Source organism: Rhipicephalus microplus, chromosome 6 (assembly GCF_043290135.1).
Source record: "Rhipicephalus microplus isolate Deutch F79 chromosome 6, USDA_Rmic, whole genome shotgun sequence".
In the NCBI taxonomy this organism is placed as follows: Eukaryota; Metazoa; Arthropoda; class Arachnida; order Ixodida; family Ixodidae; genus Rhipicephalus; species Rhipicephalus microplus.
Genome location: NC_134705.1, coordinates 60,832,789 through 60,860,749, shown reverse-complemented (window position 1 = coordinate 60,860,749; position 27,961 = coordinate 60,832,789). Strand labels below are relative to the sequence as shown.

The window sequence follows — 27,961 nt, the reverse complement described above, 5'->3', positions numbered from 1 at the left end:
ATATTTCCTGTAAAAACATATATATTCATGCCCATCTCCATAAAAACTGACGGCCTGCGTCCCAGCTATGAGGGCATTGCATTGATGGTGAGCCACATCCGACAACACTGCTTCGTCACAAGGGCGACGTCGTGTCTTGCTCATGGCTTGACCATGCAACCAGCCGCTCCTGGAAGCAGAAGTTCCCCGAGTGAGTGCCGTCATCCCTGAACCAACCATCAAGTGAACCCTCAGGCAGCCGACATCTCAGTGCATCTCCGAAGCAAGCATCGCTAAACCAATAATCGAGTGGGACCTCCTTCACTGGGCAGTGGAACAGTCCCACAAACTAAGCGCACGCCACCAGGTCGTCTTCCGCACACGACCAACCCATCAGTGACTCTTCCAGCAGGTGCTGAACGAGATTGATTGATTGATTTGTGGGGTTTAACGTCCCAAAACCACCATACGATTATTAGAGACGCCGTAGTGGAGGGCTCCGGAAATTTTGACCACCTGGGGTTCTTCAACGTGCACCCAAATCTGAGCACACGGGCCTACAACATTTCCGCCTCCAACGGAAATGCAGTCGCCGCAGCCGGGATAGGTGCTGAACGAGAAAGCTTCAGACTCTCCAAAAGACTTTTTGAGACTCCAGGCACAGCCACGGCAAAAAGGTCCGAGACTCTTCCTACTTCGCACCCATACAAACTTAGAAGTGCCAATTCTGGCAAAGTCTCTAATAAACGGCTAGCATTCCAATTCACAGCCTATGTATCAAATTATTTGGGTTTTTGTAAAATTAGGAAAGTTATTAAAAAATGAATCTGCCATGATCTCCATGCGTCCACACTTGGTACCTATGTAACTGCTTCGATGGTACCTAAGGGGCTTTGACTTTCATTGAAACCAGCCACTTCTACAATATCGTACCACAACAGCGACAAGTGGAATGCAATCTTAACAAATGCTTCGTATACCTAACAAGTGTCATTATTGACCAATACAAAATATCGTTCACAGCATTACTTAGACTGAGCAACAATTATTCACCTCGCATCCCATGAGTACTCCAGAGATCAAGGCTCTCAATGAATACAAACAAAGTAAATACGCTGAAATCTAGTCAAAAAGACTAAGAAGTTGCTTCCGCATAAAATATTTTCTGAGATGCTGGTAAAGAAATTGCTGGTTTTGATAATACAGAATTACATCAGTGTACTAACACTGTCAATATTTCTTAGGTCATTCTTTCAGAGTCTGAATTAGGAGTCCTTGCTCAAAGTTTTAACTTTTGTCCAGCCACTGGTGACTATATCGAATTCTAAGTGGTGAAGGACCTAGATGGTCTTGCATGAAACCTACACCTAGAAAATTTTTTCACAAACGGTCCTCTTATTCAAACACGCATTTACCAGGAGCAATTAACGCCTCCAACACAATGTGACAAGTTTCTTGATCTTAGCATCTCAGCAGTAGAACTCGACACTATAGAGGCCTACAAAAAATGAACTACTTAAATGTAATCTCTCCATTCCTGAAAAACAAGCCCTCCGAAAGCTACAGGATTGCAAAAAAGGTATAATTATCAAGGCAGCTGATAAAGGTGGAACTGCAGCAATAATGATTATATTTAATTCTACTGCAGAATTTCAAAGACAGTTAAATGACAATTATTTATATAAGTGCCTTGATAACGATCCCATGGAGAGGTTCAAGGAAACTGTTTCCAATACGACAAAGGACCTTGTCAAGGATGACAAAATCAGTGAGAGAGCTATGCGGCCATTAATGCCCCTTATCCCCATTCTGAGGCGATTTTACATCTTTTCAAAATTGCACAAAGCAAATAACTCTGGTCGACCTATTGTGTCCGCTATTAAAACAGTCACTGAACCAATGTCTTGCTTCGTCAATAATCTATCTAAGAATATCCCATCCACGTTCAACTCATTCCATTGTTACAGCGCTTGCTCGGAACGACCACAAAGGGACAAAATGAAGACGAGCACTCTTGTCAATTTGTCGTCTTTCTGAGTTCGCACTATAACAACCGTCATGTCATACCAACTAGCCTGAACTCCTCTGCTTGAACTCATACCTGAAAGATACAAACCATTTCTTCCACGACATTACTGACTTCAACGTACCACCTGGTTTATTTATTTGGGACACTAGATGTGGCCTCATATACGAACATCCGGCATAAGGATGGCATTCAAGCAGTATTGGAAGTATATATGAGGACAATGTTTGTAGCAATATGGTGGACAACACTACACTAGCGCTGTTACTAGAACTAATCCTAATGTTGAACAATTTTGATTTTGATGGAGCGCATTATGTACAGATTAGCGGCATATATATGGGTACAAAAATAGAAGCAAGATACACAAGTCTTTATAAGTAAGCTTGAAGATAAATTCTTAGACACATACGCAATGAAACCGTTTTATTATAGGCGTTATATTGGCGATGTTTTCGTGATCTGGCCGCACGGGAAGACAGAACTTTTGTCATTCATTTCAGACTTCAACAATGCTTATCCAGCCGTGTGTTTTTCAGAATCATACTCCAGCACATCAATCAATTTTCTCGATGTCACAGTTATTATCATATGTCGTCAGTTGATTTTCATGTGTGATAATCAACTGACGACAAAGCTCTTTAGGAAACCCACGGATATGCAATCCTACCTGCATTTTGATAGTTCCCATACTAAGCAATGCAAAACAGCAATCCCATATGGTCAAGCACTACGTTTTAAGAAAATATGTTCAACAGATTCAGATTTCACAGACAACTCACCAAACTTCAGGAGGCTACACAGACACAAAAATGTCCACCACAAATTGATAACGATGCTATTAAACAAGCTGACGACATTGACCACAAGAAACTTTTTATTCAAAAGAAGAATAGCCTAGTTCTGATCATCCGCATCTGCACCAAGCATCAACGCATTCTTCAAAAGCATCACAACAGACTATTACAGAGTGATGACCTTAAAAACATCTTTCCTGATCGATCGCCCTAGTTTGGTATATTTCAGATTGAGGAACTCACGCGACTTACTGGCATCATCAAAAATTACTCCTCCAAGTTATTCTGGTTGTCATCCCTACAACAATCCCCATTGCAAGGTTTGTAACCGCATGACGAAGGCATCTGATAAGAGCACACCATCAAACTTTTATCTAAATATAAAAGGGGATTTTGACTGTGGCACAAGCAACATTGTGTACATACTTTAATTATCTGGGTGAAAACGGCAATACATCAGATAAACGAAAACCCCCATTAGATTGTGCTTTAGTAACCATAAGTCGCATTCTATACGCCTACCCAATCTACCTTTGTCTAGGCATGCTATGATTCCTGATCACTCCTTCGATAATCTAACAGCTACTAAACTGGAATCTGGTTTCCCTTTACACCATGCTAGGGAAATGTGTGAGTCATTCCTCATACACAAGTTCAACACTGTCTTATTTGGTAAAAATGAAAGTCCAGGCAAACTGATGTTTATTTCGGCACAGAACTAAGTTCTAGCATCACTACAGTCTAAGAATAATTTCTGTACACGCAGATTTTCACTACACGTTTTTGGGGCATTGCTTTTGTTTTCCTCACTTTGTGTTATCGCTTTTGTGGCCCACGAAACTGTTAGTCACACATCTTGTTCCATTTCATCGTTTTGCTAAATTTTATTTTTATGTGTGATTTGCCATATACGTTTGGTAGTATATTGATTTCCCGATTGCCGATTTTGTCGTGGTTGTCTAAGTGCTATTTATGTGATCTACTTCATGAAACCACCATTAATGTATTATCTTAGCTTTGCAGTGACATGCTGTAGTCCCCGTTGATTACCGTATCTTCCGAATTCTAAGCCGCACTTTTGTATAAGACGCACCCCACTATTTTCACACGTTTTCGCGAAAAAAAAATCATATACCAGTCGCACCTCTTTTCTTGGTGATCAGCCCAACTGAGCATAATTCAGCATGCGCTTAGGTTTAGATGCATTGTACTTACTCATTGCACTCACCCCTAACCCGTCAGTAAAAGTGCCACAGGTTACGGCAAAGATATAACGATCGAGTGCATGTGAGCAGAAAAAAAAATTTATTCTTCACTATGCGTAATCTAAAAACCATCAAAGGCCTCGTCCCCAGAAGCACTGTTAAACAGTTCGGCCAATTCGCTGGGCAGGGTTGCAGGGACATCTTTGTCATCTTCCGAGTCGCTGCTGTCATAATTACCAGCAAGCGCAGACGCAACAAGGCCAGCTTTTTGAAAGCCTGCAGCTATTGTGAACACAGACACGGTATCCCAAGCTTCATCGACCCACTTGGCCACCTCGCCAAATGTTGCATGTCTCATGTGTCCAGTGGCCGTAAAGCTGTGGTCGACGTCGGTCACCCAGCTTTCCCACAAACGGCACAGTACAGCTTTGAAGCTGTGGTTGACGGAGATAGCCAAAGGATACAGAAGCTTTGTCATACCGCCTGGTATGACTGCAGCCGTGCAGTTGACAGCCGTCATCCTTTTAAGTGTTGCGTCGGTAATATGTGCACACATGCTGTCCATAACGAGCAGGCCTTTCTTCACATGGTAGAAGCCGTCAGATCATTTGCCAAAACACTTTTCAAGCCAAACTGACATCATGCTTTCATCCATCGATCCCTTTTCGTTTGCCTGGATGATTACGCCAGATGGGAAGCTGTCGTTCAACGGTGTCTTCCGCTTGAATATAAGCATTGGCGGCAGCTCGATTCCGTTGGCGCATTAAGCAAGGACGACCGTAAAATGTGATTTCTCCTGCCCAGTTGTTCGCAGCAGCACCGACTTCTCACCCTTCTGTCTAACAGTTCGTCCCATCTGTGTGTCAAACGTCAAAGAAATTTCGTCTATGTTGACTATGTGATCTTCCGATATCTCGCTTTCGTCCACCTGCTTCTTCACAAATGCTTTGAACTTCTCCAGGTTTTCAGCGAAGTCTTTGGGCAGCTCTCAACAAGTGTTGTGCGTGCTCTGATGCTCGAACAGTTGCGCCTCATAAATCTGAAGCACTAAAAAGGACCACTGACCAAACAAACAACTCCCCTCTCCTTCACGCACGTGCGCGCATTGAGGCGCAACTGCACAGTAGACAGTCTCCTGCTTTCCGCACGTTGTTCCAGTACTCAAGTGTGCAGACGGGCCTCAAGTTCTGGCCATCGGGCTTTCAAACTTTGGTCAGCTTTCTTCGAGCTTCTCCTAGCCCTAACCTTGTCCTCCGATTCCGTCTCCGAGTGTACTGACTCCGACTCCAAGCCCTAACCTTGTCCTCTTGTACTCCGACTCCGAGTGTGTGATAGTGATGATTTACGAGTAGAGGTTCCTTGTATACTTAAGAAAAGTGCATTTTTGCATCATGTTTTGCATGAGGAAGGCCGGTCCTTGGCTGAAACGTAGGACAAATAAAAAGTTTCAATTCTTCCTGTCCTCCACTTCACAGTATAAACATATATATAATATGGCAGCAACTAAAATAAAAACACAAGCGAAGCTTTGGATGGTATACTAGACACCTCAGATGAAAGAGAGAGGTTAATGTTAAACTGTTTCAATGTTAACATTGTGATTAAAACAGCGCATCCAACATGAAGAGAAACTCAAAACTAGAGATGAGCTACTAACAATTATTTTCATTTTAAATCCTATAAGACTTCAAAAAAAATGAATTGAAAATTACTATGATCCCTGAAGTGCCACAGCCGACATGGGAACCACAAGGAAAATTAAATCTGTTCACCGCGCCATTGCCAGATGACCTCACAGAAAGTTTTTTATTGCGTTAGGAATGGTATCGGCACTCGGTGGGTGTTTGAAGCTGCTGCTATGTTACGCGTTCTATGCAAGATGGGAACATCCCCCCCTTATCGTGTGTTCTACCCCCGGGTCAAATCGAACGAGCACTGCTCAAGCAGGAATTGAATGAGGCGACTGATACCCGCCGCTTGTAGTCCGCACGCGATAGCATCCGGCCGCGTGTTAAAACTGCCGTCGAATGCTCAAGCAGAGAGGACCCAGGTGAAAATGTGTAACTGCGTATCTAAATGGTTACAACTGCCTTTACCTGGGATCAAGCGGTCCCAGTTGCAGACCAACTGGTTTAAGCTGGGAATTGAATGGGAACAGTTGGTTCCAATCACAAGTGGTTCCAGTTAGTACCTGTTCCCAGTTACATCAACTGGGCACATACGAGGATGATTACCAGTTGAACTGGAAGCTGCTGGTTCCTGTAATGTTCTAACTGGAAGTGTGGCATAATTCAGTTGTACACTTCTTCACAGTGAAGGAAGAAAATAGTTGAACTTGATTGTGTATGACGTAGAATTGTTCCCCTTGAACAAATGGCCTTTATCCACAAGTTGCTTTCTTTTTTCTGTCTACACACGAAAGTGTACCAGAACACCAGCCTAGTAAGACATACAGGACGATAAGAAAATGAGTGTCTTATGGTTTCCAAGTCTACTATATTATTTTTTTCATCCTCTGTGCGTTCTTTTAACCTCAATAACTCAATTGAAATAATATTACGACGGAATATTCAGTTGCAAAAGTGTGCAAACACTTAGCATTCAATCGTACACTTGTTTTAGCTTCAATAAATTCAATTGCATTAGGCTGTTGCCAATATTTTTACATCTATCGCGGTGACAATACACGGGCGAAGTGGTCCCGAATAACGTCAGGCCGAAATAATTGCTTAATTAACTCGCAGGGAGCATGCCTGCTTGACAGCCTTGTATGCTGCACAGGTATTATCTCCGAACGACAAAGAAAAATAACAGTGCCAAGCCAGTACCTACAACGGTCGAGACTGCCGATATCCTTTACAGCTGCCAAGACTAACGCCAACGTGCATCTTACACCACCACACATGGCTTTATCACAAACATCTACCACTCTCTCCCACTTCCTCTCACGTTCTACCTGAATGGCCGGCAGGTGTCACTGTAGTTGCGTATCTAATCTTACGCTCAAGTACTGAATAGAACAGCGAAGTATAATTGGACAAAATCATACAATAGACTGAAATGATTTATTAAGTGCAACAAATTCGGCAATGTTCTAGGAAAGAAGCACACAGCCAGGAAAGTTTTTAATACAGCGACGAGCAGCTTTGTACAGCACATGTGGCGAGGGCTAGCTACCATGCCACGGATAGGCACAGAAGCGTCGTGCAGTTGTGATGTTGGATGATGAGGAACGTAAAGTGATGGCGTGCATAATTTAGGTATTTTGTTTAGTGTTCCACAGTTTCATCTCTAGAAGTCTTCAAGCGATCATCGGATGAATGTTTTTGTCTGTGACAAGACGGACAAGTGGATCCATCGTGTTCGGAATGCCATGCGGCCTACCTGTCCGCAATGCGGCCGTTTGAAGTTAAATAATCCCTTCTGCTTCAAGTAAGTAGAGATGTAAATATAATATAACATACACAGAGTGTTTTGAGCGTGGAGATGATGGAGCGTTGCCTCGTAAACAATTATTGCTTTAGACACACCGCTGTGATGTGTTGCTGCTGTAAATTTGCTGCCATTTGTTTGGGAGCATCATAAAGAAAGAGTGTCTCGAAATACTTGTGCTGAACAGCATGCCCTACGAAGTATACTTGCGCAGGCTTGTAGCTCTATCCGAAGTACTAGAAAAAGGCACGCATTTGCTCGGCAATTAAATATTCCCAAACCTATTGTCTGTGTGTGAGCTTCGGCTTTCCTGCACAATGCTTTTCTTTCTTTTTCTCTTTTGCAGTGCAAATAAGCTCGACAGTTTAAAAATCCGAATAGACCAAGACGTGATCGCTACAGATAGCGTTTAATTATTGTACTGTGATTTTTGTGAGAACTCTCGGGGAAATTAGAGTTGGGAATTGTACGAGACCAAAGTTAACTGGGTTAATCAATGCAGTACAAGGCTATAAACTCTACTACACTGTATCTGTACCTTTCACCAATGTATAAATTAAAGGTAAGCCTTTTCATTCATAAACGTTGACTGTATGATAGAGAGATCTATAGAAAGCTGCAATTCCATGTTGAAGGGTACAATTAAACAGGACTGTACTTTTGATTGCTTCATAAAAATATCTGACACTGGTATGTTCATCAATGTAGTCACATATTAGGAGGTGTGCATCAAGAGCCACAGTTTCTGCTAACAGGAGCTACCTGTGATTGCGACTATAGTACTTTTGTTTTGATTGAGAGCAATATCAGTTTTACAGAATTACACACTGCATTATTTTCTATGGAAAAGTCAATACTAGTTGTGTGTTGATGAATTTCAATTTCTGGCAGAATTTCAGAATTTCATGTGTAGTCAATATCGTTTTGCTAAATGTGTAAATATTTTGTTTAGATGATATATATCAAATTGCAAGCGTCTGCGCATTGCCAAAAAAGCAATCAAAATGCTTCACTGCCTGTGCATAATCTGCGAAGTTTCTAATAAATTGAGTGCAGTCTCAATGGCAAGCTTCTTCGGCTATATGCAACGCAGGAGTCCACTGGCGACTTGAAAAAATTGAGACCAGCTCTGGTGGTCTGTGGTCTAATTCCCAGTGGGGACCAGTAGCCAGTGGGTACTAGCAGGAACTAGTTCAAGTAGCTCATGGTCCAATTCCCTGTGGGGACCAGTTGCCAGAGAACTCCAATTGAAACCTGTTGGCGACCGGTCCCCATTAGGAATTTGACCATAAATCACTTGAACTCGTCAGTTGTTCCCAGTTAGATTATTTTCACCTGGGGAAACATGCAACCAATCCTGAACGAGCATGAAAAGAAGTGGGGGACAAGGAGGGGCTGCTTGAGCAGCAGCTGTGAACTTTGATTCTAAGGGCGCAGTCGATGCGGACATGATCGCTGGCGTGCGCGCGCTACCACGGCAAGCTTCCGTGAACGGCTCGTAGGCCGATCTCCTCTGAAATACTGCAACCAGTCTCTGTACAGGTCCCCTCCGTTTTTCTTAAGCATTTTTTTCTCCGGCTGAAGTAAATATACCACCACCACCACCACCCTTCTACATGGTGTCCTGTAAACAGGAAAAGATTGTGCGAAATGAGCATGCATTTCTCCTCAGAGCGGCCGTTCTTTTTTCTCTTATGACGGCGTTTTGTAGACGGCGTTTTGTAGACGGCTTATGACGGCGTTTTGTATTAGAGCTACGTGCTGTTAGCCAACGCCCGATCTGAAGGGTACAGCCATATCAATTCATCCATTCATCAATCCATGCATAGAATATTCTAGTGTTAACGCTAAGGGCCAAGTAGGTTCCAGAACAAAGTCTAATATATGCGTTGTGCGCATAATCTCATCGGAAGGTTCCAAGATTACCTTGATGGTTCCCAGTCATTCGGGTGTGGTTTGCATAAGGCAGCATTACATGTGTGATGGGGAGCGATAACAATAATAGAAAAAAAGGAGCATGTGTGGCATGGCGTACCAATCCTTTCGTGAGGGGGGGGGGGGGAGTCTACCTCACTCGACAGCTGGTGTATGTATATATATATGTATACATGAACCTACAAGAAAAATCATAAATGCGGCAATGGTGGCGAAACTCACTATGTTGTAAGATTATACAGCCTCGTAACAATTTCATTTTCCCGTAGGAATATAATTGAGTAATTATTGTTGTGATGGAAAACTACGCCTTACTACTTTGTTTCCCCAGCTTGCAGTCAAGAGTGACCACTGTTGAAAATGGGTGGCTCAGCCCCCAAACGGGGGCTCGCACTTCTCTTGCCCCTCCCCCCCCCCCCCCAGCTGGTACGCCTATGCTGTTACAAGAAATGCATGATGAGGTTGACCTATACACAAACCCTACCTTAACAACATTCATGCATATCGTCCACGTGGCGCTAGACAGCAATACGCATGAACTGAAATGCAACGTGACTGAACCGTATCCGTATCGTATCCAATGCGTGTTACTGGGTCAATGATAAAACTCGGCTAAATTTGGCATTCCACACGCTGTTGAACATTTTAAATACCTTGGTGCGTACTTTTCTGTCTGTTTATCTTGGAATAAGCATACAGGTTACGTAATTGGCAAGGCCAACGATGAGTTAAACTTTATTAAACGCAAGTTCAAGTCTGCCCCAAAAAGTCCTAAAGAGGTTTTGCATGTTACAAATGTCTGACCTATCCTTGAATATGCCTGAACAGTGTGGGATCCTCAAGGTCAAACTCTAATCTACAAACTTGAACGCATACGAAACCGCCCGCCGCCCTTTGTCAGTAATAATTAGAAGTTTAACTCCAGTGTTACATGCGTTAAGAATAACTTAGGATGTAAGCATCTTGAGCAGCGCAGAAAATTTTTGTTAATAAAGTTTTTTCATTATATATTTTGTGATGAAATCCCCATTAACAAGAGCATACATGATGAGTTCACACTATGTGTCACATAGAAATGATCACACAGAAAAAAAAATCCGCGAAGTCGGCTGTCAGACTGGTGCCTTTGCAAATTCTTTTTTTTTTACTATTCGCGAATTGAATCATTTGGATTCGTGTGTTGTCGATCTTCCATCCGAAGCTTTTTGTTCATCACTACAAGATGTGTGCTTTTTGTGAATGCGCAGGAGCTGCAGCGCAAATGTAGGCCGCCCCACCACGGTGGTCTAGTGGCTAAGGTACTCGGCCGTTGACCCGCAGGTCGCGGGATCAAATCCCGGCTGTGGCGGCTGCATTTCCGATGGAGGCGGAAATGTTGTAGGCCCGTGTACTGAGATTTGGGTGCACGTTAAAGAACCCCAGGTGGTCAAAATTTCCGTAGCCCTCCACTACGGCGTCTCTCATAATCAAATAGTGGTTTTGGGACGTTAAACCCCACAAAATCAATCAAATCAATCAATCAAATGTATGCCGTTTTCGACGACGAAACGTGCGCTTTGTTAGACTGTACTTCTGCTTTTTTTTTCCTCACCCCCTTACCATAATGCCAAATTGGGTGATGTAGGTTCCACTAATAAATAAATAAATAAGTAAACTGCTGTTTATAGTAGCGCAGTAGGTCAGAAGGATGCAACTGGCACATCACTTCCACCCCTGAAGCACGTATATTGAGGCAACATGGCGTAATGCAGCAATGCCGGGTGTGTTTGAAGGACCAACTTCAACATTTTTATAGTTTTTTTATCGAAAAATGATTTCTTGAGACTTTCCCTAATGCTTAAAAAGTGTTCCATGAAATGTGACATACCAAATACTTTTGATTGGACTGTATAAGGGCAAGAAATGCTGTAAAAAATGTAATAAATCACACATTTTCTCTGACTTCATCATTCCTTCCAAAAAAGAAAAGAAAGGTTTTGCCCACAATTATTTTAAATTAAGAATATACTTCCTTTAACACGAGAAATATCAATTATCTTAATTAGGGAGACAGTGGCTTATTTAATAGGAATCATGAACAATGAACAAGTTCTTCGTTGTTGAGGTTATACAATACAACAGGCAGTCGAACACCACAAAAGTTCCACAGTTCCACAGAAAATGTATTTTTCTCAGTAGTGAAATACTCATAAGATGTATCGACCACACAGTGATACTGTACAGGTATTTTGGTACTTTTTTTCCAGAAAGGAGCTCGCCTGTTTCGAAGAAGTAAAGGAAGACTTTTGTGCTGTGCCAAGCAAATGTGCGCCGCTGGTTCCCGATACAGTAGGAGGTCACAAAGGGTTCCCCACATGCACAGAATGGTTTATGTAGTAAAGCACCCGATGCAGAATTGCAGAGGCAGTATTGCCATGCTCCACATATGAATGTCTTTCAAGGCAGGTGCCGCACTCCTATTTTTTTTTCACGCAGCAAGTCATTTCACGAGTCTCGTGTTGACACCAAACCAAAGTTGCCTAAATGAAAGCTTTTTTGAGAAGCAGCAGCTGCTTCAAGTGCAAAAACCATCTCAGCAATATAGATATTGTGCCTAGAATAAATGTATACTTTTTTCTTCCTTCACTGGTGTTCAGCGGCCATTCTAGCAATATGCTTGATTTGGAAATTTGAATACAATGAAGCATTACACTCGAACCTCAATGTAACAAGCACGGATATTACGAACTATCAGTTATCACAAAGTAACTTAAACATACATAGCCTTGCAATAGTTATAGTATTATGAATACACCTTTATAACAAACTTTTGGATATAGCAAACTTATTTTTGTGTGAGATGCAACTTTTTAGAATGAGATTTGAGTGTAACCACAATATTGTCTTGTGCCTAAAAAATCTTTTTTCGAAGCATCAATGTAGCTTAAATCAAACTATTCTGGTATTTGTATGCTTGTATCTGCATTCCTGTTCCTGCATTCCGGAATACATTTTTTTTGTCATTTTGCAAAAGAACTTCAGAAATATCCTGTTACATGAAAGACCAATGCATCTAAGTATCTGTATTTTAAACTTTCAGTGCATGCATTTTGATGTTTGTATTGAAGAATACTCCTTCAGGTGCCTCTGCCCAACTCCGATAAACAATGAAATTTTGTTAATTCAGTCATGTTTTGGAGCAACCAAGTTGATTTGGATGATTCTTGCAGTGCATTGTGCGTGAAGCAGCACAAATGTTCGATGCAATGGGTGAAAATGTCATTCACGAACAACCAAAACAAGGCGGCACAGTTCGCATTTCCATCAGCCCGAACGATATTGTCACAATGATCATCATCATCATCATCATCATCATCATCAACCTGACTACGTCCACTGCAGGACAAAGGCCTCTTTCATGTTCCGCCAGTTAACCCGGTCCTGTGCTTGCTGCTGCCAATTTATACCCGCAAACTTCTTAATCTCGTCTGCCCACCTAACCTTACTCAATTCGTCCCCTGAGTTACTCAGCAATGCAATGTCATCGGCGAAGCGCAGGTTACTAAGGTATTCTCCATTAACTCTTATCCCTAACTGTTCCCATTCTAGGCTTCTGAAAACCTCCTGTAAGCACGCGGTAAATAGCTTTGGGGAGATTGTGTTCCCCTGCCTTACATCCTTCTTGATTGGTATTCTGTTGCTTTCTTTATGAAGCACTATGGTAGCAGTTGATCCCCTGTAGATTTCTTCCAGAATGTTTATATATGCTTTATCTACGCCCTGATTCCGCAGTGTCTGCATGACGGCTGATATTTCTGCTGAATCAAACGCCTTCTCGTAATCTATGAAGGCTATGTATAGTGGTGGGTTATACTCTGAGCATTTCTCTATTACCTGATTGATAGTATGAATGTGGTCAATTGTTGAGTAGCCTGTTCAAAATCCTGCTTGTTCCTTTGGTTGATTGAATTCTAATGTTTTCTTTACTCTGTTAGCAATTACCTTTGTAAATAGCTTGTATACTACAGAGAGCAAGCTGATCGGTCTGTAATTCTTCAAGTCTTTGTCATCTCTTTTCTTATGTATAAAGATGATGTTAGCGTTCTTCCAAGACTCTGGTACTCTTCCCGTCAGGAGACACCTCGTAAACAGAGTGGCTAGCTTTTCTAACACAATCTGTCCTCCATCTTTCAGGAGATCTGATGTTACCTGATTCTCACCAGCAGCTTTGCCTCTTTGCATGCTCTCCAAAGCTTTTTTGACTTCTTCTATCATTACTGATGGTGTGTCATCTGGGTTACTGGTAGTTATTATAGTATTAAGGTCGTGGTTGTCTCCGCTACTGTACAGATCTCTGTAAAACTCCTCCACTATTTTAACTATCCTTTCCATATTGGTAGTTATTTTGCCTTCTTTGTCCCTTAGTCATATATCCGACTTTTGCCTATACCAAGTTTCCTCTTCATTGCTTTGACGCTTCCTCCGTTTTTCAGAGCGTGTTCAATTCTCTCCATGTTATACCTTCTTACATTGTATACCTTACGTCTATTAATCAACTTCGAAAGCTCTGCCAGTTCTATTTTGTCTGTTGTACTTGACACTTTCATGATTTGACGCTTCTTAATTAGGTTCTTCGTTTCCTGGGAAAGCTTTCCAGTGTCCTGTCTAACTACCCTGCCTCCAACTGCCACTGCACACTCCGTAATAATACTCGTCAGTTTATCATTCATTGCATCTACGCTAAGGTTGGTTTCCTCACTAAGAGCCGAGTACCTGTTCTGCAGTGACACTCTGAATTCCTGTACTTTCCCTCTCAGTGCTAGCTCATTGATTGGCTTTTTGCGTATCAGTTTCTGTCGTTCTTTCTTCAAGTCTAGGCGAATTCGAGACCGTACCATTCTATGGTCACTGCATCGTACCTTGCCAACCATTTCCACATCCTGCACGATTACTGGGTGTACACTCAATATAAAGTCTATTTCGTTCTCATTTTCGCCATAAGGGCTCCTCCATGTCCACTTGCAGTTTTCTCGTTTTTGGTAGAAGGTATTCAAAATCCGTAAATTATTGCGTTCTGTGAATTCCACTAGTAGCTCTCCTCTGGCGTTTCTAATACCGAAGCCATAATCTCCTACTGCCTGGTCTCCAGCCTGCTTCTTCCCTACCTTTGCATTAAAGTCGCCCATCACTATAGTATACTGTGTTTTCACCTTACTCATTGCCAATTCCACGTCTTCATAAAAGCTTTCAACTGAAGCGTCATCATGGCTGGATGTAGGCGCGTAAGCCTGTACTACCTTCATCTTGTATCTTTTATTCAGTTTAATTACAATACCTACCACCCTTTCATTAATGCTATAGTATTACTCTATGTTGCCAGCTATGTTTCTGTGAATTAGGAACCCCACTCCCAGTTCTCTTCTGTCTGGCAAGCCCCGATAGCAAAGACGTGCCCATTCTGTAGCACAGTATAGGCCTCATCTGTCCTCCTAACCTCACTGAGCCCTATTATATCCCATTTAACACCCTCTAGCTCCTCGAATAGTACAGCTAGACTTCCCTCACTAGATAAGGTGCTAGCGTTAAACGTTGCCAAGTTCAGGTTCCAAAGGCGGCCTGTAGTCCAGAGATTCTTAGCACCCTCTGCTGCTTTGCAGATCTGACCGCCGCCATGGTCAGTTGCTTAGCAGCTGCTGGGAACTGAGGGCCGTGAGTTATTTGACGTATGCATGTGGGAGGTAGTGGCCAGATAATGCACCAGGGTGGCCAATCCTTCTCTGGTGAGGGAGTGCGTTCCCGGTGGTGGTTACCGGTGAGGCCGCACCCCAGGCCTCTTAATGCAGTTCCATCAACACGCGGATTTTTTTTTATTCCGGTTGAAACGGTTGGGAACTGCGCGGCCCAGGATTTAAACCACGGACCTCTTGCATGCAAAGCGGATGCTCTAACCACTACGCCATCGCCACACATATCACAATTAGTTGGTACATATACAACACCGCGAACGCATCACACGAAGAGATTGTCCTGTTCATTGAATCAATCTTCACTTTGTGTTTCCATGCGTCGGCTCCCACTTTGACTTTTTGCACGTTTTGCATCGCCTTACCAAACCAATCTTTAACTCGCTAATGTCGACGAATACGCCCCGACTTGGTGACAGTAGATTTTCATTAGCCTTACTACCATAGTAATGCCAGGCGGTTCTCTTTTTTTATAAATCAAGGGAAAACGAACAAGCAGCATTTAATTCCGTCTCTTTATGCACGAGACGTTCTTTTCGTTTATGGCAGCTGGTTTGATTACTAGCAATTAATTGTATGCGGACGCTCTCACATAATTGGAATCAGTTCCGAAATGGCCACGTGGCACACGTTATGTCATACATTCAGCGTAAGTTCTGGGTAATTGGGGCACTGCTATTGATAATATTGCCGTTTTAGACGTCGCCATAGATTGAGCTTTCGCTCTCATAAATTGTTATTTGCCTTTCGTGTCCCTTCAACGAAGCCGCAGATGGTTTGGTAAACGTGAGCGTAACTTTTGATGTAACGGATGACGTAACGTAGAGTGTAAAGGGCGATGTACCTGAGGACGCGGGCGATGCTGTCACCAAACCTGGTGCGACCGAGCGTGTGATCGTTGGCTCCGATGAAGCAGATCATCTTGAAGACGCACTTTCGATTGTCCATGGTGCGTGGGTTGAACAGGTTCATCAGGTCTGTCATCGCCGAGGCAGAGGAAGTGTCGCGATGGTCTCTAGGTTTCGCCGAACCGCTGATATGGCTGCTGGTGGCGGCACGAGGAAACGGAATGTTCTGGCGAGCAAAAAAGTACACGTGACCGCAAATATGCCAATGTCGATCCTCCGGGTTTTAACGACTGAGGCAGCACGGTCATTACACTGCCTTTTCCTCCCTGTCCGTCCGCACAGCCGAGGCAAGCGAAAGAAGAGAGCACGCACGGTGCCAACGCCAAGCGGGCGCTTAAACCACAGGTGCGCTCCCTTCACGCATGCGCAGAACGCGCAGCACACACTCCAGCCAAGACATGCACAAATCCCAGGGATCACACCATCTCTTGCCGTGTCACGACATCAGCGCTTCCGTATAAAATCAAATGATTCAGTGTCCCGGTTCATATGTGATCGCTCAGTACTCGTACAACATATAGTTAGCACTTGCGCGCGTGTTCCGTCTGGGAGACGGGGGTCGTCAATACTGAATGATGCGGCGGGGTAAGTGCATCTCTGTATAATATTCCATGAAATATATTACTAAGAATGCGGCTGCTCGCGTAATCACGAATTCGTAACGCAGACCTGGTTGACCTTCCAGCTTTTGTACAGTGTTAGGCGTAATGAGTGCTTTCGCTGGCTTAATTGCTGGAAGGGGCGATGGGACAGTTTACTCTTGCACAAGACCCGTTGCGTTAGTTCAATCCCGAACGGAGTCTTGTCGACGAGGAGCAGGTGCGACGCGATGATGCCTCGAGGCTTTGTCATCTGACGAACAGAGAGATCCTTGGGGCCTGTCCCGTTCTCGGACGACACCGGTCACGCAGCACCGACCCAGGGGAACACGGCGGTGCGTCGCTCAACAAGGTGCGCTCGAAGCCGCCGAGGCAATCGGCGCGCACACTGCTCATGGCTTATTCATGAGCCATCGGTGTCAGGCCTTAATGAGCAATAGGGCGCCGCCATTTTCTCGATTAATCCAGCCGTGCCGGACCACGGGTCGCTCACTTTCGCTCGTGACCGGCGCTCATCCCGCATGCAGGCAGCGCTGCTCTGAGCAAGGCTCGCATGCCAAAGCCACTCGTCTGCAATTAGGCAGCCGAGCTCGAATCAAGAGAAAAACGCGCGGGCCAAGAGCGAAATTCTTTCCGTCAGTGCAGCACGATGGAAGCGAGCTGCTTTTCGGGACGCCTTCCTCTTTCCCGGTGAAAAGCTCACGCTGCGTGACGCCAGGTATTGAAGAGAAGACGGCACATCTCAAAATTAAACACGCCCGCTTAGAGGGAAAAAGCGCGGACGGCGCTTCGAAAGTACGAAGCAAGTCAACGATATACCGCCGGCAGAACGCGTTATTTCAGCCAAAGATTCAGACCAAAGATTCCAAAAATACTTTGACTAATGCCGTCCACCAGGCATCAGTGAAAAGGGGAAGGAATGATGTGATGTAGTAGAAACGGTGTGCAAATAAAGCATATTTAGTCACTAAGGAATGTCACGCAGCTTTACCGTACTGCGGTTAATAACAAGTATATAATCAGAGTTGACAAGGACGTTTGATAACAATGATCACTGGAGATGTGCACGTCGAGCTGGAGCGTGCGATTCGGAGCCGAGATCGTGGCCTCGGTGTCGCGTCCCAGGGTCCCGGCACAACACGAGCTGACCCTCTTTCGGAGCCAAGATCATGGCCTCGGTGCCACGTCCCAGGGGTCCCGGCACAACCCGAGCTAAGACCGTGGCCGTGGTGCCACGTCCAAGTGGGCCGTCGCCAGCGTGGGCCTGCACGTTCCGTGACGAGCAGGTCTTCGTCTACTCGTGCACCTGCGCACGACTTCATCACCATAACTGTCCGCTCTATGTCACTCCATGTCACTTTGGAATGAGCCTCTTTTTACGCAGGCAAGATTACGATCCCTTGATCCTACGTTAAGCTTACAGCTTCCACCTAAACCTCGGCGAGGTGACGCTACCGCTCTGTGCAGACTATGGTTGGGAGTCACGTTTACCCGTGCGTAAGCGTTGCGCATAGGCATGGCCGACACCGCCGCCTGCGCACACCGCAGAGATGAAGAGACAATTTGACATGTTTTGTGTGACTGCCCGGAATATAGCCTAGAAATACACTACCTTTCTAATAGACTAAACAAGTCAGATGACCAGCCACTGTCAAAAGAAAGTATACTGCGCCATCGTCATGGATCATCATCACAGAAGAAGGCCGTGCGAGCGCTACTGGGCTTCTTGCGAACTACTAGCCTGTCGGAACGCCTCTGAGTGAACTGATTTTGTGTGTGCGTGTGTGTCCATGTTTCTCTCTTATTTTTTTAACTATCGCTCGCTCTCCCCAACCCCAGTGTAGGGTGGCATACCGGACACTAGCATCTGGTTAAGCTTCCTGCTACTTTTTTTTCTCGTTTCTCTCTATTGACAACGGCACGAAACTTTTCCGTATCCTAACGACACTACCCTGTCTTCACCACCTGTCACCGCGGAACTCCGGACTTTCACCTGCCGCTTCTCAATCATCGGCTGTTTGGGCAGTGGTGGTATAGCGCGGCCCTCAGGACGACGTCTTCGAGTGGATTTCAGCCACATCAACTCCCCAGCCACACTCCATGCCGGGCGGGAAAATCACAGATGGCTGGTGGCCATCGACCACCTTCTCGATGCCGCTAAGGCGTGGCATGCTTACGAAGAGGTCATGCAACAATCCTGAACAGAATGGTGTGCGAGATTGGAAGTGTTTTTCGCCCAGTTTTCGATGTTTGCGACCACTTTCCTGCTGACACTCACGAGAACTGCGCGGAACACCACTTCGACTACGCACCTCGGGTGTCCACGAATCCGCCCTCCATCGGAGATTAAGCTCTCATGGCGCATCTCTTTGACTGCCCGCCGGTGTGCTCGAGTCCCGCAACGGAGAGCTTCTGCAGCTGCTCTGCAAAAGACGTCAGAGACATGGACTGCACTCCGCTGCTCGTCTCCGCCTCTACGCCTGTATCCGACGCTATGGAATCGCTAAGGAATGCCAAGACCACTACTCATACAACGCAGTTGGAGGAGCGGGCCCCACATTCATCGTCGCAAGGACACGCGCAGATGCCGGCACCTTACAGTGTCTGCAGTACCAGCACTGGAAGAACCCATCGCTTCTATTGCCATGCTCACCGACTCGCTCAAGCCGCTTGCTCAGCTTCTTGAGCAGTCACCTACCCAATGTCACCTCTATCACCTTGTGGTACAAGATACAAAAGAGAGAGAGAGAGAGAGAGAAATAAAATTTTCAATTTTGGGTTAGCGCGTTTCGAGTCAAGACGGAGCGGTCTTGAGCCGCTGTCCCATTGTGAACAAAGTCATGAGTGGCGGAAATTGCAGAGTAAACCGCTCTAATGCTGAGTACCTAAGTACAGGATTCAGCAACATAAGAAAATGAAAGTGCATTGAGGTAATAGAAATTTGTTTGCTGTTTCCTTGAAACTTTCGATCATAACTCGTAATTCGGCCGGTTCAGATTCAGACATTTTTCCCGTCCTATTAAACTTGAACTAATTTCCCTGTAGTATGTAAGAAAAAACTATACTGTCAATCAATGAAGACTTCGACCTTTTGTATTCCTGCATATTGCATGTTTTCGACAATTAATGCATGCACTTAGACAAGAATTTACATGAAATGCAAGTTTTGACTTAAATAGATCAGTGGAATGTCTACTACAGTCATAGCTACAAGAGAAGACAATAGGAGGTGAAGTCTTGATGTACAGAGAACAAGATACAAAAATAAAAAAGGAGAGAGAAAAGGAGACTTGAGGGTCCCCTATGCATTCACCTAAAAAGACTCGAAGGCAAAGGTCATGTGTTGCAGCTATTTTACAGGGCCCCTTATATTCAGTGAATGCTACCTTTTAAAATTCTTTTTATTACATGAACACCACGAATACGAAGTGACAGTGCATCCCAATCGGTCATGTGATGTTTGTTTAAGCTTATAAAAAAATTTGTTTACTTATGCGAGTGCCGCAAGGATAACAAGCAGTTTTTACACTCACTTGATCGTTTGCAAAGCTCACAACGTGTGTGTTAAACCTAGACATGTAAGGCTTTCACCTGGAAAAGAAACTTCGGAGAATTTCCTAAAATGTTTCTTAGCCAACAAAAAAAGAGGGAGGGTTTTCTCTTAAAAATGCAGTAGGAACAAGCCCATGCAGCTACCAAGTTGCTGGAAAAAAATATAAACACTAGAACTTACGAAAAACGAAAGGAATTCCCCCTCTGATAGCCTTCTTGTTGTCGAAGACGGCTTTGTCACTGTAAACAGAATAGAAGAACTCATTTAAGAAGAGAACACCTATGAGCTTGATGACATCAGCAAACACAATAAAAAACATTGAAAAGTTTGCAATAAGGTACTATACCCTACATTAGAAACCATTCCGCAAATACATTTTTCACAATCTTGCAAGGTGGCAGAAGGGTTATGGAAGTGGGTGGCTGTCAACATTCCTTTTTTTAGAATCCATTTCATTTTACATGAATTGCAAGGCAAAATGGGACAAACAGTGAGAAGCAGAGGAGGTACCCACAGATATGCAAATGAAATTTGGCAAGAAAGCAAAATGAAAATCTCTTTTTGCAGTATAATCTCATTACATTAGATTCAGTTAGCTCTTGTAATTAGAAGAGTGGCTATGCGAATACCACTCAGTAGACGCATATTGCAATGCAATTGCCTGAAACTTTTCTTTTTTTTTCCCAAGAAAGAACATGAATACAAAAATTACGTGATGCCTGCTTTCTGCGAAGAATGATATGGTGAAAAAGCGGTCGCAAGGACTTCGTAGAGGAAACAATATGTTTTTAATGCATAGAATCTACATTTGTGAACTGATAAATCGGGTATTTATGATAGTTGGGATACTTTTCGACACCCTTTCCTTTTCCACTTTGTTGGCTTAGACAGATAATTTGCCTGGTTGAGATAATCTCGCCTCGAAAACTGCCATTTGCCGTGTGATTAGGCAGTGTACGTCCAGCAAGATAATTGCAGTTTTCCGTCAGCTCAAAGAGAGCTCAGACAGCTCGGCCATACTGTCACAAACCAGTGACAGATTGTTACAAACCCAACGCCAACGTCACCGAGGGCTCATCGCATTGACTCTGCTCATTTGCATCTCTCCCAGGGCCTCAGGAACTGCTAAAAAAGTGGTCTTACAAGGCGGGGTTCACTGTCGTCACTGATCAAACTTACCTGGTATTTAAAGCTTTTCCAATCTTCAAAAGTGACATGGTAAAATATCTTGAACAACTCTACAAGCGGAAACACTTTTCTAAGGCGCGTTGCCGGGCTAGTTGGTCGGGGTTCATCATTTATATCGGTAGGCTAGCTGCGAATCACACAAGCAGCGGCTACATATAGCAGCTGGCAAGATAGATTATCAGCTTAATAAAATATTTCCACAAGCAGCATAATGGTGCATAGTAGTTGGTGAGTGTATACATCTCTGTGATCTCATACTTGCTGAAAGACAGGAGAAAAGAGATAAAAAAGCAGCGCTGCATGTGTGTGCTCATCATCTGTCCGAGATGTACATTGAGCTGCAAAGGACAATTCAAGTTGAGTGAAAACCAACTAGCCTAACTAAGCCTCCATAGTGCGAAAATCCATGGTATTCAATCTTCTCCCTTGTTGGTGGGTCAAGTTGTGAGCAAGTGTAAAAGCTGAGCTTCCTACTGAGCTTGAGCCCACTGCTTTATTCGTGGCCACTTTGCAAGCTGTCGCTATGACTCCAAGTTACCATAAGTGAGGCCGATCAGGTTTATTATAGACTAAAGCAGAAATCATTCTTAGCCTTTCAGTATGGAAAAACTTAAATATCAGAAATGATTCGTCTCACTTATCGGCTGATGGCATATCCTTTTCGAAGACAATTATTTTCCAGAAGCAGTAAATGCTTTAACCTGTCTATAAACAGTTTGCTCATTCCCATCCGTAACTGCATCAAGAAGTCACAGCAGAATAAAAGCATAGACAAGTGATGTATTAATATAGGGCCCCTGTTCAGCGCTTGCCTGCTCGGCAATACTACTAGACAAGACGCGAAAGCGTCGCACAGACGACCCGCACGCTAAGAGCCTAAAAAATTAATCATCACAGCCGAAATGTTGGGGAAATTTCGCTCCATTGTAACATTGCCTCATAACATTGTCATTCTTTCATAAGAACAAAATTGAGTGATTACTTTTATGACAGGAAACATCGCTTTACTTGTTAGTTATCCCAGCGTGCAGTCAAGAGTGATCATGGTGCACTGTAAAAAGTGGGGGGCTCAGCCCCCTCCCCCCCACCTTTTCTTAGTGGGGGGCTAGCGCCTCCTTTGCTGATACACCTATGATAGTGCACCACGACAAAGACACAAAAAGAGAAAGACACACAACACACACACAGCGCTTATCCATGAAGAAACACATCCATGAATATCTTATTGGTTGATCTTTCCCACATCTCGTAGTCTTCGACTGCTAGTTCTAAACAATGTGCAAAACAGTGCTGCTTTATGAGGCGAACGAATGACTCTACGAGGAGTTTTGCCTCACCAGATCGTTTTTTGGAGCGTAACTGCAGCTTCGTCTGATGCGAATGTAATTATTGCCTTTCAGTACTTGGCCCTTCAGCTTGAGCCTTTGAGATGCTATGTACAAAATTGTGTACACCACTTGTTGTTGCTATTTGTATCATCCAGGGGCGACGGAAGACGAAATCATATCGAGCTTTGGGTGAATTGAACTTTTTTTATAATAAATATGTCATCATATACCTTCATTTTGCAGTAAACTGTTGTACAGTAGACTCAGTAAACGGAACCTGAAGGGCCCGGAAAAATATGTTCCATTTAACAGAAGTTCCATTTACAGAGAGGTGATCATGGGTGCAGAAAACAAGCTCAAAACCAAGCATTGCAGAGGTAATAGTTCTGTTTAGGGAGTAGTAGCATTTAACAGATTTCTTTTTACCGAGAGTCTACTGTATATGATGTCTATCTTGAAGGCAACACCACACTCAACGAGTCATTCAACCTGTTACTTCCTGCTAAGCACGTGAAAAGTGTAATTTTTTGTTGCGCAAAATGAACATAAAAATGCATTTGTACTATATTTCTATCCTGATGTTTCACTCTATTTATGCCAAAAATGAGCATTAGTGACTTCAGGGCAAATGGATATTGACATCGTCATATTTTCTACCACATTTAGTCAGCATCTTGAGGGTATGGACGAAGTTTTGTCATGTATTTCCAATGCTCTACTTTAGCTAAACACAAAAAAATGTCACTTCACCTACACGGACATCAAGGTGTTGGGACACCTTGTCAGCAGAGAGGATGTTGAGGACGCAAGACTCTTTTTTCAATGGCCTAGCCAGATCCCCACAGGCCTAAGTGGTGATGACGAGTATATACAGATGAGAAGATGAAGCGCATGAATAATGCTCGCAATATTTAAATGCAACTTAATAAGGATTAGTAGGTGTAACACCGATAAATGACTATATTGTGAAAGTATTTTTGTCACAGTAGACTATTTAGCACCTTGAAATAACGCATTATTGATCATATTCATTTACAGACACTTTTTCTAGGGGGAATCTGATAAGATTAACCAGGTCCAGGAAGACTAGCCGGCATTGCATTTTTGAAGTTAGAGTATAAATACACTATCAAAGTCAAGTGCTTGCTGATTGTTGCACTCTCAACGATTACCACAGGACATTTCCCTATTTTCAATGATAGTTTTACATATCTTCTTGAGCAATTTTTACTCTATGTGGTAAAAAATGTAGGAATAGGAGACATCCAAATGTAGGATTCTTCCCAAAGTCCCAAAATCGGGATTAGCATATCTATTACATCCCAGAAATGGCTGAATAGACAGTAGTTGCTGGCTTGCTTATAAGCATTGCAAAATAATATTTTTACGACCTCTTTGTGTACACTGTGTTGTTCCGTGAAGGTTTCTTCTAGCCTTCTTTCTCTAATATCTTGTGAAAGCCTTGACGAGGGCATCTGTCTGTCTGTCCAGATATATAATATTGTGCTGGGGTTTCAGTCGATACTTAAAGACTCCAAACGGTTTTACACCTTCCTAAGTCATCCCGTAGCGATTCATCCCTGGCTGTCGAGACGTTTTACCGTATAAAAGCGGCGGCTGTCAGCGCACCAATCCCAATCGTAAGTAGAAGAGAACAATGACCATGGGCAAGCTCGCGGCTCGCGGTGAGCGGTTCGCTGGCAGCAGACAGAGTTGGCAGGGGCTCAGCAAAGTAAACATGGCTCTAAGTGCATCTCGGTGTCCCTCCTGGGGGTTTTCCAAGCCAGTTGCAGCCCGAGTCCCCACAACCTTCAACCATAGAAGACATTTGCGAGGTGCTCGGCCAGTCATGTTGTTTCCGAAAGAATTCCTTTTGTTTTTCACTCCAAGACGTGTGAGCTCACAACATTTGGTTAACTAGTCATTGTCAGTTCTTTTCCGATAATGGTTTGTCCTGTCAGGATTATCAGATGAAGTTTCAAGGTCATCTTGATCTGGGCTACTTACAAACACCATCCACAAGACAGAAAATAAAAATTGGTTAGTTTCGTGCTATAGCTGTTTTCTTCAGTCATGCTAGGGGTGAAGTCAGAGAAAAAGATATTTCTATGACTACTAGACTATGAATATAGATGTAAACAGCTTGGGCAGCGAGACCGTAGCTGTAGGGAGCTGGCAATAGGCGCCCAGCAACATAGTTTTCGAGATGTGACAGTAGCATTAGAGGACACACCTTCCAGTGTATAAGCAGCGAAATCTGGCCCTGCAGTGCGCTTTATGTTGTAGGCTCACACACAATTACAACACTCCCCACCCTTCCCTATACGATTTTAACCACACCTTCCCTCGTTTTTGTTGGAATCCGTGGTGGGTGATGCTAGAAACACTGAGGCGTCAAATAAGAGCCTCGTCGAGCACTATATTCAGTGATAGGTGCCTATAAAACGTGTAAATGAACACTTGGCTACTGCCATTATTGTCGCCACCAGTAATGAAAAAGCTATTGATGAGTTCGCATTATACCCCTGTCAAAACAAGAGAGCTTTACGACGCTGTGCCCTTACAAGTCACTTGCCTCTGTTGACCTCGACACAGACAATATCCGCAACTAGGGCTGTGCACAAGCAGGTAACTATCAATCAGCGTATCATTTCATACATATTTTAGACATACCACCCGTTCTAATTCCAAGCTCTCTATGTTCTTCTCAACTTTCAACTCTTCTATTCTTCTTTTTACTATTCAAAACAAAAATAAAAGATAGTGAATTATTTCTGGCAGTTCTCGCTGTTTCAGATGTCTTTTGAGGCCCTCCCACAATGATGAGCAAAAAAGAGGAAACCATGAAGGATCAACAGAGAAGAACATAAAGGACATCACAATCTTCTCAAGCAACTGCCCTGGATTGAATTCTGCAGCTTCCCTGAAGAACTCTAGAAAACCGGGATCAAGTCACCCAAGAAGATTTCAAGAGTAAAGACAACCGTAACACGAAGAATAGATCATTCAGTCTTTCTCTCTCTGAAATTAATTTTTTATTTACCTTTTTTATTTGGCTATATTATTTTTTCTATCTTTCTCAGCATCAAAGTTACCTTATGGCTTTTGCCCTATTCATTTATTTCCTTTAACTGGTTCAAGCCCGTTGCACTTGTGGTGAGGGCTGGGTAATGTCATTTACTTTTTTGTATATGTCCCACAATAAAATATGTATGTTATCTTTAACCGTGGTTTACAAGATTAACCACGATTAAGGTGAATATGGTTTCCCATCACTGCACATACTCACCTAGTTCAGGTGACAGAGCCGATGAAATTCCGCAATTATCATGAGATGAGTAAGAAGTTTGAGCCCACCTACTGTTTCACTCATACTATGTCAACCGGATATAGTAATGAATACTAAATTATTATCTGGAAAATTGCAGAGCTACAGTTTTCTTGCACAAGACATCACAGCCATGCACGTGTCAAATGTGTGTCACTATGCTAAAGTTGACTTGCTAATGGGGAGAAGGAGGGGGCGGGGAAAGCTCCTCAAAGGCCCCCTCTTCATCACACTCTCGCTTGGTGAATTCCGTGCTGAACAGTTGTGTCGTCCGCGATCACCAACAGCAGCATATCTCTCGTTGATCGGCCTGCCGTCCGCGATCTCTTGGCGCCGTGTAGCTCTCGCCGATCGGTGTTTGTCCTCGAACTCCTTGGACGGTGTTTCTTATATCCTCTCTCTTTTTTCTTCACTCGTGTCCAGCGATTCATCCGTCTTCTTTATCTTTATACTATTATTTTTTATCCCCTTTCCCCTTCCTCTACAAGGAGCCCGTTCACTTTTGCCTAACGATGCCAGTTTGAGCAACTGTCAGCTGCTGGTGAGGCAAGCTGATATAGCAGTCCACGAACAGGGAGCAGAGCGTCAGGGTGTTCTCTTTGCTGAAAGTTATCACCTAAAATTGAGAACGAACATTGTGATTTTCCAAAAAGCGCCGGCATATTTGGCTGGTGCAGATTAACAAAAACGACTTGAAGAACCGGTGATATTTGCGTCTTCAGGTGTAACTTCATCACCGGTAAGTGCTATATCCAACCACGTACCTGCATACAGAGATAGGTACTCTATATACAAGTTTGTGTGCGACTACCGCGTGCACAATCAGCGTGTCAGGAAGGCGGTTAAAATTGTGAAGGCGATCATGGGAATTCGGGTATTGCAATCAAACAAACTGTGAAAATGGATGCGAAACGATATTCGTTCACTTCTTGATTCTCTGGTCTTGTATCAAGCGAACAAACGAGGCCTTCGTGTTCTGATGAGCTCGTTGAAGTACGACAACAAAAAACCACAACGCTTCCGTTTCAACATCGTACACAGCAACAGATGACGAGCCCCCAACAAACCGCGCTGCAGCACGCGAACTGCCGTAGGTACCCAGGGAAGTACCCGGGAATGGAGGGAGAGGGCGACAACAGCGGAAGTGACATCACATGAACTCTATGTATAATGAACAGAGGACTGAGTAGGAACTGGTATCAGTGGTCTTTAAACTGCTTTAGGTTTACTGAGCTTGTTCATGATATTTCAGCACAGAAGTGGCAAAACCAAATTTTTTTTCGAGGAGTATGAAAACTACCCCCCCCCCACCCTCCCTGGCTATTCCTGTGCAACGCGTGTCACACTGCACTTCCTTTCGAGGTGCGAAAAAAAATTTATCAGGGTGAATCGTAGGTAGTGCCTTGCGCGCCAGTCATTATAAGATCATTTTAATTAGTTCTAATTAATGCTATGAGCGACTAAAACAGTCTTCATTAGTTCTACTGTAACTGAGCAACTGATGGGGTTTATTTCCTTTTCCAGGAGTATTCGCGCCACCTGTACGCTTGCCTTCGTTCGCACATGTTCTACACGTCCAGGAAACAGCTAAAAAAAAAGACCAAGCTCTCTCGCTTCTAAACGCGAATTCCTAGAATATACCTTGACACAAATTGGCAGAGTACACACCCGTTCCTGTTTCTGCGGCCAGTTTGTACCGGGCCCCACTACGCGAAGGTTACACCGCATGAAAACGGGTCCGCACGCAATCCAGCTCCATTTAAATTGTCGAGCAAAGTTGCAGAAATCCATACCACGCTTAAAAGTGTCATTCGCACAGCCGTAGCGCTCTTACGTACCTGACGAATATGCGCTCCTCGTCCTTGACAACCCAAGATATCAGCGTTGCTCCTGTAGCGATAGCAGAAAAATAAAAGAATATATATCTATTAAACATGGGCACTGTGGTAGAGGCTGCAAG

At 43.7% G+C, this 27,961-nt stretch overlaps 1 long non-coding RNA gene across 1 annotated transcript; it reads right to left on the bottom strand.

Annotated features, from left to right (window-relative positions):
* Nucleotides 1–53: 53 nt before the first annotated feature.
* Nucleotides 54–27,892, bottom strand: LOC142764781 (uncharacterized). Its single transcript, XR_012883878.1, has 3 exons — nt 27,840–27,892; nt 20,338–20,396; nt 54–169 (listed from the first exon to the last, which is right to left on the bottom strand). It is a non-coding gene; the product is annotated as an uncharacterized LOC142764781 (long non-coding RNA).
* Nucleotides 27,893–27,961: the final 69 nt, after the last annotated feature.